Source organism: Monopterus albus, unplaced genomic scaffold (assembly GCF_001952655.1).
Source record: "Monopterus albus unplaced genomic scaffold, M_albus_1.0 scaffold244.1, whole genome shotgun sequence".
Taxonomy (NCBI): domain Eukaryota; kingdom Metazoa; phylum Chordata; class Actinopteri; order Synbranchiformes; family Synbranchidae; genus Monopterus; species Monopterus albus.
In genome coordinates, this window is record NW_018128124.1 from 272,676 (window position 1) to 284,054 (window position 11,379).

An 11,379-nucleotide genomic window follows, 5' to 3' on the forward strand; every position below is an offset into this window, starting at 1 on the left:
GTTATGATCAGTTTAACCATAGCATCCCAGACTTTCCTCTTCAGTGCTGTGGACTCTTATTGTACAGGAATGAAAACACTTGAAGCACCGTGTGGATGACTGTCCATCGTCATGTTGCTCCAGACTGGAGCGTTTTTCAATTAAGCATTTCATTTTTGACAGCTGAAACAAAGCCACTGATGCTTGAAACATATGAATGGTGGCATTTAGTGAGAAACTACCCTCCACACTCCATTAACCACCATCATTCCTACATTACATGGCAGGATTCAGGTGAGTCATTAATATGCAATTCAGCAGGCCTTCCTCTGGCCCCTATCTGCAGGGGTTAGAGATGTGAGAGCAGGAGGATGCTGGCTGCTTGACTTGATCATCTCATAGGGGTACTTCCTCCTTTTGTATTGCTTTCCCCCTCATCTAGATTGTTCAGATTAACCACTCTGGAGTATAAACAACTGTTAAAAACAGAGAGCGTCAGGTAAGACATCACAGCAAACTAATACATGGAAATGTACTTTAGACTTGAATTTTGTTGTCATAACTCTCAAAACAATAAACCTTCTGGCACCACTTTATTTATCCATCCAACACAAGGCTAAAATAATCAGCAAAATTATTTTTACTCTAGCCAATACATCATGTTAGTGCATCCACATACTGTATATACTGTATGAACAAATTAAAAAGCCAGTTAGTGATATTTTTGATGATGGTAACATGGAGATTCAAAGGGGAACTGACTTTTTATAAAAAATGATAAAAAGAATAGCTGACATGCAATCCATTGCAACAGTCCTGCCATAATTAATGCATTTGTTAAATTAGCTTATACATAACTGCACTTTTAACCATTTGATAACCTTTCCACAAAGACATTTCACTGATGTTTGTGGTGGTGTTTCATAATCCTTCATGTTCCTTCACACAGCTGTAACATTGTCACTGATAAAAAAAAACCCAAAGAGAGAGCAGTGCAAGCATCCTCTGCCTTATCAACAAAGATGAAAGGGTTCCTCAGTAGTACCATCTTTACTGTCGGTGGCCATTAACCCGATCCCCCCTCAGCATCTGTCGAGGTGAGGGCAATGCAACTTGAGCAGAAGATCAGAGATAGGCTGATGAATGAATGAATCTTATTGAAGGCAGGACCATGGTGGTAGTATTTGTGTTTCTCCAAACACTCTCAGCTTTGTCTCAGGATTATTATGGACTGACATCAATGCTTTAACTTCATATATCACCTGTTCAGTGATGGTGGCTGAGGGTGTTCTCACACCCTGTGAAGAAGACATCCTGTGATATCCAAGAGATTCATATCGATGCTGAATAAGAGCAGCAAAACTGCACCAGCTTAGACTTATTTCCCTGTTGACTGAGGCTAATGTTAATGACTGAGTCTTGTCCTGTTCATGATGTGAACATACTCTTATGAGATTCTGAATTTATATTTCACCCCTGTAGGTTTGCATGCTGTGTGGTGATTCTGAGAGCGTTTAAACAGATGTTTTATGTCTAATTGTTCTTTTATATGTTGTGTTTTCACTGAGGATCCATGGCAAAGACAATTTTCTGTCACCTGCAGAGAGACAGACATTAAATTTTTGCTTATTCCTTTTCTAATTATTCCTACATGGAACATTTGGAATAAGAGTGCCATGTAATGCAGTTTCTTCATTAGTAAAGTTTTGCACCAAGGAAGATTTCGCTGTTGTAGTACTTCAACTAGGCAATATTTTTCTGTAAAATTACACCCAGCTGGGTGTCCTGCTTGGTTAGCCTTTTCATGACAGCTCTGCATCCATGTCAGACGGAATCACAAAGTGGGCCTGCAACAGAGAAACGAGCCCCACTCTTACTAATTGAAATATTGTATACCCTGTTGCCCAAATGTAATTATAGCATCAAGGATGGGCACTTTAGAAAACAGCATGAAACCAATTGAAATTTAAGAGTGAAATACAAATTGTCTTCAGCAGTGTATGAGGGCTCAGACTGCCCACAAGACCTGACCTGGAAAATGTAGCATGACAAGAACAAAACAGATACTGTTTTTTTATATTTATATTTTACTGCATGTTTTGTATTATACCAAACCTCCGTGTCCAGCAACCTGCACCTTTCCCTAGATATAGACACAGTGGGTGAGGAATGTCAATGTTCAGATGAACAGTGGGAGTAAGTACAAAGGTGCTCTTGTTTAATAGTTTGCTCATATGCAGAAGAGCATTTGAGATTAGTGTATTTTGCCCATGAAACTCCACAAGGCCACAATCTGTGGCATATCATGGCAAAACTTTCAGTTTAGACAGAACACAGAATGAAACTCTGTCTTACACACATTTTGCATTCTGTTGGTTTGGAGACCTTAAATTAGGATCACACTCAGTGACAAGAAATCACTTTATTCTGCAAGAAGACTGAATTCTTTCAACCATCCGGCCTTTATCAGTGTCACCGTACAACTGCTTCTTTAAACGTTGCACACAGGTGAAACCTCTTGAGTTAATTAGCCTGCACCTGGTTAAAGTTTTTACAACACAGGTAAAAGTGACAATATATTAAAATCCATGTAAAGACAAATAGCAGGCTTTCTAGTGCATCAAAGAGCACTGGTGTCATTCAGTTGCGTTTCCATTGCTCACCTGCTTGAACACGTCTTTGTTAGTTCATGGAGAGAATCATACTATCATACTGCGCTTCACAATTTGTTAATGGTAATTTACACATCGAGCAAAGTCAAGACATTGTGTCCATGCCATTGAATTATTATCTGTGAAATGTACTGACGCTCTGCAGAAAAAACGCCCCCCTCTGTGTAATTTACTTACATGTATGATTCTTATGATTAACATAAAGTGTAAGGGCAGGGAGTTGTGTCATAACTTGTACAGTACAGCATTTAACACAATGCAAACATTTTGTATAGCTTTGCACAAAGATTTGTTTTAATTGTAAAAGAGTAATGAGTGCTCCATCAGCAAAGGAACATAATGAGAGCTACAGTAAATACAGTATGTGGCTATGTCAATACACCACTTGTGTACTGGTGGTGTCGTGACTCCCCTCACGTTCAGGAGCCGTGAGCATGTCGGCTGCAGGGAGCTCAGTGCATAGATGACAGGTGGAAGAGCAGAGCGGCTGCACTGGAATGAAAATGGCACAGCCTGGACAGCATGGCGACAAAACGTTTCAAGAGGCTTGAGAGTTCAGAGGATCCAAGCAAGAGATGCTGTCCAGACACCTCTTTTCTACCTAAGTTGAAGTGTTCATTCCATCAGTCAGTGTGTCGCTCACTGGCTGTGAGTGGGGGAGAGGGAGGGAGATGTTGGGCTGCTGTTCATTCCAAACTCTGATCTTCAGGTTTCTGCTTTTGCAAGACAATGGCAGATGGGAATGCATCAAAACTAGGAGGCCCTGTGCATGCGTGCTCGGACAAGTTTTGCAAAGTTCAGCAGTGTCAAGCTCCTACTCTGGCTCTGCTGCTCTGTAATGTTTGTGTATGGTTACTTTCTACAAGCCTGTTAGGTAACTCATGTAAATGGTGAAAACCTGTGCCTGCTTGTTCTTGAATTTGTTTTTCTAAAAATCCTTGGGAGTTTGTTCCACTAAAATGTCATTACTTTGACTGATATTAACCTTACAACCACTAATAATCTTTAGAAATGAAAACATTTTGATGCAGACACAACCTTGAGATAGAGCCAATTGTTGTTCTGAGGTTAAACCCTAGAACACCTGCTTCATGATTAACATAAGAACAGGCTCATTTTAAGCTCTGACATAAATTAGCTTGTGTCCTTCTTAATAAAAGCAGCATATCTGGTTTCCTGGGGGCTAAATCCATCGGGACTAATGCATTTTCCTTCTGCTGGAGGGTCGTGCTGCAGACAACAAAGACATTTCACACAAGCTGCTGAAAATGGCAGCCACTTTATTCCTTCTTAACCCGGATATTTCAATCTGGACACTTTTATGGGTGGACAGTCAACGGAGGGTAAGATTAGCTTTCCAGTGGAACAAAACAATCCCCTTAGATACAGTAGCCAGGAATTTGGCTGCTGTGGAAAATTGCAGATGTAGAAGATCACATTTCTGATAAGCGCTAATACACCAGAAGTCCCAACAAGCCTCTGCAGCAACTCTGCACAGAGGTATGAGCCACACTTTCCACAGGTGATCAAGTTTTTGATGATGCATTAATAAATTCCTCTCAGGCCTTGTCCAAAGAATGGATTCTTGAATGAGGGCGACATGACGAGACAGCTGAAATCATGAGATCGCTGACGTGTCTGCTGTGTCTGTGTGTTTCCATCCATCTGTGGTACCACAAGTGGATTGACCTCGCTTTGTAACAGGAGACATAGTTGTACTTTGGAATTCACAAACTTTCATCTCTGCAGTCAAAACCTTTCATCACAAATGGCTCAGCGTCTTGATCTGCTGTCAGTTATCTGCCAAGAAAAGTAAACACGCAATAAAGGGCCCACACTCACAGAAATATAGGGTATCAGAGATGCCGAGAAACATTTTAATTATGGGAAGCTTCTGGACGCTTAGCGTGTTTGAGTGATTCACAAGTCCATGAGCAGACAGTGGTTGAAGAAGCACTTAGATCCTTTAGCAACAACACAATGAAAAATCTACAGGTTAAGTTCCTGCATTCATGACAGAAATGTTTTGAATGTCAGTATCATGCAGTGATAATATAGTGTACCTGAAACAACATAGAAAATGATCAAATGTACCTTCCATGCCTCGAACAGTGTTTAACTGTCATGCATGTTCAAAAACCAATTCAATTACTTTCTGGTTTACTTTTTGCTCACAATATTGGATTTACACCAGACAATTCTATAAAATGATAACATAATTTTATCATATGATAATAAGATTCATCTAAAAGTAGACTGATAATGTTGACTTATCGAGTTCATTCTTGACCTTTGACAACAGACTTTGTTATTCAGTAGTCTAATGTCTGGTTTTCAACTATATCTGGGTTTATTTATTTAACCTTTATTATACCAAGAAATCCCACTGAGATTTCAAACGTCTTTACCCAACAACCTGGCTAAAATGATGGGGTTTACAATCACAAACAGTTAAATAAAACAAACTACATCATAACATTACATTACACACAAGGCAGTCACTTCAAATAATTTCAAATACCCCGCTAGTTTAAGAATTGCAGAGACGTGGCAAATGAGACAGATGTCAAGGAGTTTACCATTTTTGGTTAATGATACCAATTAGTCCAATTTAACTTCTCTCTGCAAATCGTTTCAAGTATTTGGGGCATAGAAGAAGAAGGACTTCTTTCCCATCTCTGTCCTAGCACACAGAGGCACAAGCTGATATGTATCCTGTGATCACAGTTTAGTCGATGCAGAAACTGATTAAGAGGAGGGTGTGTGAACAGCTGGGCATGCACACAAAACAGTGAACATATTCGGTGCCGTACCAACAATCAGTTTTAGGTCCTTTTGACCAGGCAGATGATTTTTGCTGGGAATGTGTGAGACAAAGAAATAACAAAAGTATCACATCAGTGCTTTGTTGATGCCGTTGAACTAGAAAGCCTGCTATTTGTCTTTAATATATTGTCACTTTTACCTGTGTTGTAAAAACTCAGGTTGTTTCATCCATTATTACTCAACCAGGTGCAGGCTAATTAACTCAAGAGGTTTCACCTGTGTGTAATGTTTAAAGAAGCAGTTGTACGGTGACACTGATGAAGGCCGGATGGTCGAAAGCATTCAGTCTTCTTGCAGAAGCCATGGTATCCTGATTACCTTGCTGGAGAAGCAGTGGATCCTAAATCTCCCATAATGCAGCTAGATAAACAGACTCTAGCAGACTCCGCCTGAATTCACCACATGGGCCCACAGACGTCTACTGAGTACCACAAATTCTCTGTTATAAATTTGATGCCCTCAAAGTTTACCTTGATGACATCATTTTGGTTATTTTTTCAGACAGAACTTCTTCACATTTACAGAAGACAAACTACCACAACCTGAGTTGTGTTTGATGTGTAAGATCAGTGGACGTCCCCATTCAGCTTAGCTGAACAATGCAAATGCTCAATCGGGAATCATTACCCAGTGTTGTTTTGGAAGGCACTGGCAAACATGTCAGCCCAAAAATTCACTCATCTTTTCATTTGATTTCAGTTCAGTAGGCTCCTAACTAAGGCCCTAATGTGTGCATTTGTGCCTCCACACAACCATCCTTATTCGTTTTCAGCTGAGCAGAGCCAGTCTGAGCTGCAGCATGCAAACAGCTCACTGCCTTAAGATTCCTTCTCTTCGCTCTCTCTGTAAGAGTAATCATTTCTTCATTAGCCTTTTATTTGTTTCTAACTGTTCCACTTCAGGGGTAACACACATAGTTTATTTGGGCGCTCTTAATTACAAAAGGGAGATTGTGTGCCCGCTTCGCCAAAATGAATGGCTCCATCAGCCTCCCGGAGGGCAACAGCAGCTTAGAGTTGGACTGTATCTGATTGCATTTTCTAGGATTGATGAAGTTATCGAAATACTGACCAGACTGACTTGGACCTTATCTCGCTTGTATATGGCTGAGAAGTCTTTAACCTGTGTCTTTCACCCTTGAGGTGAAGGGAATTAAGAGGAGAAATGCCTTTATTTCCTATTTGTTAGTTTTTGAGATTTTCCTCTTTTGAAGTAGAAGCCTGAGGGCTGGGAGCTCAGTCATGCTAAATTGCATTGCAGTACTGTTTCTCTCACCAGATAGCCGTTCAGAAGGTATAGCTACTTTCAGGATCTTTTCATTTTTTGTGCCGTTATTGAACACAGTGATAGAATCGGCTTCCCCTTGTTGATTCAGAAATGTCATGGTTGACAACAGAAGAAGATATATGGCTTGTTGCCTGCACTTTACTGTCACTTCCAACATCTGATCTAAGACAAAAACACAGTTGCAGACACAAGTCAACAACCCTGCATGCATGCACACAGAGATCTCCTACAAAACAAATCAGCCTGAAACTAATTTGCAATAGTGACTTGAACATTTAGAAGCAACACAGTCAGCAGTCACAAAGTGCAGAGAAGAAAGAGAGTATGTGGCGTCTGGGAGGTGGACACAGCCGGACCTTTTCTATATTTTAACAGTACTACGCAGTAGTCGCACTGACTACCATGTTTCTTAAAGCTCCTGAAATCTTGGCTTCAAGTCGTTTGTATTTCATTGTAACATTATGTATCACTAAATAAACAATTAAAGTTAAGGGCATATGTAGACTTTATGGGAAATACTTGTATCTGCTTTCTTGCTGAGAAGCTTTGGTTAACATGTAATATGTAAACATGCCAACAGTCCGTTGCTTACTTACACATCCAGTAGACACCGATCAACATTATCACCCCACTCGAGTCCCGTTTCTGGCCACCTGATGAATATAAGTCCAATATTCTTTCTCCTTTTAGCTCTGTTTTTGTCTCCACCAACTCCTGAAAACAAGTATGTGGCTCGTTAGCTGCTAGCTGCTCTATGTTCAACTAATATTTTAGGAAAATTATATGAAAACAAAAACAATAAACCGTATGTATCTTCACTGTGAACATTTTCTTGGTATGAACATACATCATCAGAATGATGAGCAGCTCTGCATATGTGTGCGATATGATTTTTTTTAAGGTGTCTGGGTATTGTGGTATTTCCCCCAAACTGTTTTAGTCAGTGCAAAACAATTACAACACATTTGTGTCTTTGGAGAAGCAGTTTCAAATGCACACACTAATGTATGCACAACACATACAAACACCTACAGCAATTTCCGGAACAGAATCATTCTTGATATTCATCCAAAATCTTGGAGGGTGAGGCTAAAAGGCCTTACATCTCATCCACAATTGATTATGGGCATCGAACTCAGTGTCCATTAATTCAGTTTACAGCCATTAAAAGAAGAAGAATGCTTGGGCTTGCAAATGGCAAACTACGACTGTCAACAGCATGATGTATGGTAGCTTATTATATTCCCCTCATTATGATTAATAACATAGGAAGGGATCTTCCATTCTTGTCGAGATGGAAAATGTAATTAGCCGCCTTGGCTGGCTTTGCAGCCAGGCCTCCTCTTGTCTGCTGGCTTCTCCAGATAAAACACCGTGTTTACAGTGGGAGACTCAGCATCTAGCAGCCTGTAGAAAACCTACAGCCAGCTACACATCATATGCACCCCCTTTTTTCAGTTTTCCCAGGATCCTTTTCTCCAGTGTTGTAAATCTTTTAATCTGTACAACCGATGTGTTTAGAATAGTGCTGTTGCAAAATTGGATTTACTCATGATTGTAACCTGACATGAACCTTCCTGTGTGTGAACTCACATTGGAAAGCTAATAAGTACAATAAAGCAAGTGATTTAAATAAGAAATGTGGCTGTTAAAGAATAAAATGCATGAAAAGGCACCTTTCCTTAAAATCTCATTGAAAGTTTAATAGATATGTGCCTAATGATGATCAGATACCAGAGGTCAGAGTTTTCCTACATTTGTATTTACCACAGAGCAGAGGGGTAGGCGAAGGGTTAGAGAGGACGGGTGGTGGTGGTAGCGAGTAATGGCACAGAACAAAGGGAGGGCATTCTCATCATTTCAGCACCTGCAATCACCACCTATGAGACTGATCGAGCTAAACATCAATTAATGGAGCAATATCCTCACAGAGACCTGGCTGGCTCTCACCTGGACTCAGCATCAGCCTTCAGATTACATGACTGTGATGAGCCAAGAAACACAGAGGGAAGACTGTGGCTTAGTGCTGGCCTGATAATTATTTGTACACTTTCACAAACAACATCAATATGTGACACACGTTGATGTTGTTGTTGGAAGTATAATTCTGAGGTATCTGTACTTTACTTGAGTATTCTGATTTTCTGTTACTTCATACTTTGACATTTTACAGGCAAATATTGTACTTTTTACTGCACCACATTAATTTGATCACTTTAGTTACTACTTACATTTTAGAACCAGATTAATACAAAAACTACAGTTTAATTATAAGACCTCATTGATCAATGGCAGAAAATTCACAAGCTACTCAGCAGTACTTCAAATTAAATGCACACGCTCATTAAAACTAGCTCCCCCTTCACCTGCTGCACCATGAAATGTGATGTACACAATAATGCATCAGTAATTATAATACAATAATAAGATATATATATAAAGGATCTGAGGACTTTTTCCACCAATGCTGATACTTCAGAAGTCTAGAATATGCCGTAATCTGATCATGAAAACAACACCATTATGACATTAAAAAAGAAAACATGCACAAGCATCATTTCAGTCTGTTTCAAACCACAATATGAAATATGTTACAGCTGGTCTGACTGAACAGTAAAAGTGAAGGTATCCAATTCCCTAATCTGTTAATATGTTAATTTTAAGGGGCATTACATGAAAGTGGAGGTCATTAAAGGGGTTTTTGTTTCTACATTACAATATTTTGCCAGCAATAACAGTGGTCAATGGAAAATGAGTTTCAAGCAGGTATTTATTGTGACATTGGAAGTAAAAACACAGATCCTTCTAATTTCCTGTAGCTTAAAGGTCACAACTTTGACTTAACAGTCCTTATCTGCCATTTCATACAAATGGTAAAACCTGCAAATGCTAATATTTTCTTGATGAGTCATCAGGATGTTTTCTTGCAGTCATGTAAACAATGACTGTCCTCTTTCATAAGTTAAGGTAGGTGGAGTGTGCTCAGGGTGGATGTTTGGGGGCACAAACACAGTGACACTGACACCAAAGGATGCTATTGCATCTCCTAGTCACAGCCTATTCATAACCTTGACCATACTTTCACTTGCCTAAATTTAGCCAAACTTTAGCCAAGGTGATGGCAGATCACAAGATCATATTGGTCATATCTTCTAGGTGCAGTATGGAGACTAGACAGAGGAGGTTTTTGGAAGCAACTGGAGAAGAATGTTGACCCTGGGTGATTCAGCTAAAGTCTGAATTTACATTCTGTGTTAAAGTTTTATTTTTGTTCAAAGCCTTTGAAATTTTTACTTTCTAATGTTTATATGCATGTGAACTACTGTGTGGTTAAATTCAGGGAAAGATATAAATGAATCGCAGATAAGGTTCAGTTAGAAATACACACCCAAAGCAAAAAGATTGTAGTTTTAGTTTTTAAAAAAATTTCAGATGTTAAATGTTGATCTGTACTGGAAGGTGAATCCCAGTGTGTTGTGCCACATCACCGAATATCTGCCTGCTCAGCTGTTTTGGACAAAATGATCAGTTATGCCGAGTTCATGCTTATGACTGTGGACTCTGCAGCCTCCTAAAACCAGACACAGATCAGATGTACTGTGGCACTAAAAAGCTTCAGCCATTCATATCAATTAAAAAAAAGACCTTTCTGTAGCATGGTATCATATTATTCTCATTCAACAACTTTGCTATAACTTCTGACTTCACAGCATTTGAGGACAGCCACATTTACAGTAATTGTTATTTAGTTGCACAGGATCAAACTGCAGGATAAACTGACATGTGCTGTACATAAAAACAAATATGACACGTTTTGCTGTTGTTAGTCTGTTCATGGGTGTCTTTTTGGTACTGCCAGCTCATACTGGAACCAGAACACAGGGAAAAATAGATTTGAACTGTCAGATAACAACACAACAAAACCAAAATCTGACACACACGCAGCAACTGAACATGAAGTCCTATGAACGTAAGTGCAGTTAACGGCTTACTGACTCTACAATCACATCCGATCTGACTGGCCCGGGTACAGCTCCCATCAGCCCCCTCTGCTCTGCCTCCCTCTCTGCCTCCTGCTACTCCAGTAGATACAAGGTGTGTGTGGACTGACCAGCTCCTATTAGAGAAAGGAAAGAAACTCACCAACAGCCATCGACTAACAGCAACTTGAGATGGCGGCCTCTCATCCATCACCCTGCGCGCTCACGGACGCCACATGAAAACACCAACAAGCAATCAATTGTTGTGCGCGCAGCGTGGGGCCTCCTAATAGAGCACATTTATCTGACGGCATGGTGGTAGCCCCAGCAATACTTTAATTTGTGAGACATTATGTTGCGTTAATGCCTACCAGGTTCAACCGGGGGGACTTGGCACATTTGGCTGTAAAACCGGCATCGTGCTGTATTGTACTGGGAAACTGTGACGTAAAGGAGCTCAGCCGCAGTAGCTTTAATGGCTTGTAAACTGAATTTATGTGGGAATATTTGCAGGAGGAATATTACATTGTATCATGGCGTAATTAGAGAGCAGGAACTGTGTCGCTCCATCCGGAAGCTGCTCGACCGTCCCTGTGATTGGATGGAGAGAGACAGAGAGAGAGAGAGACCGGGGG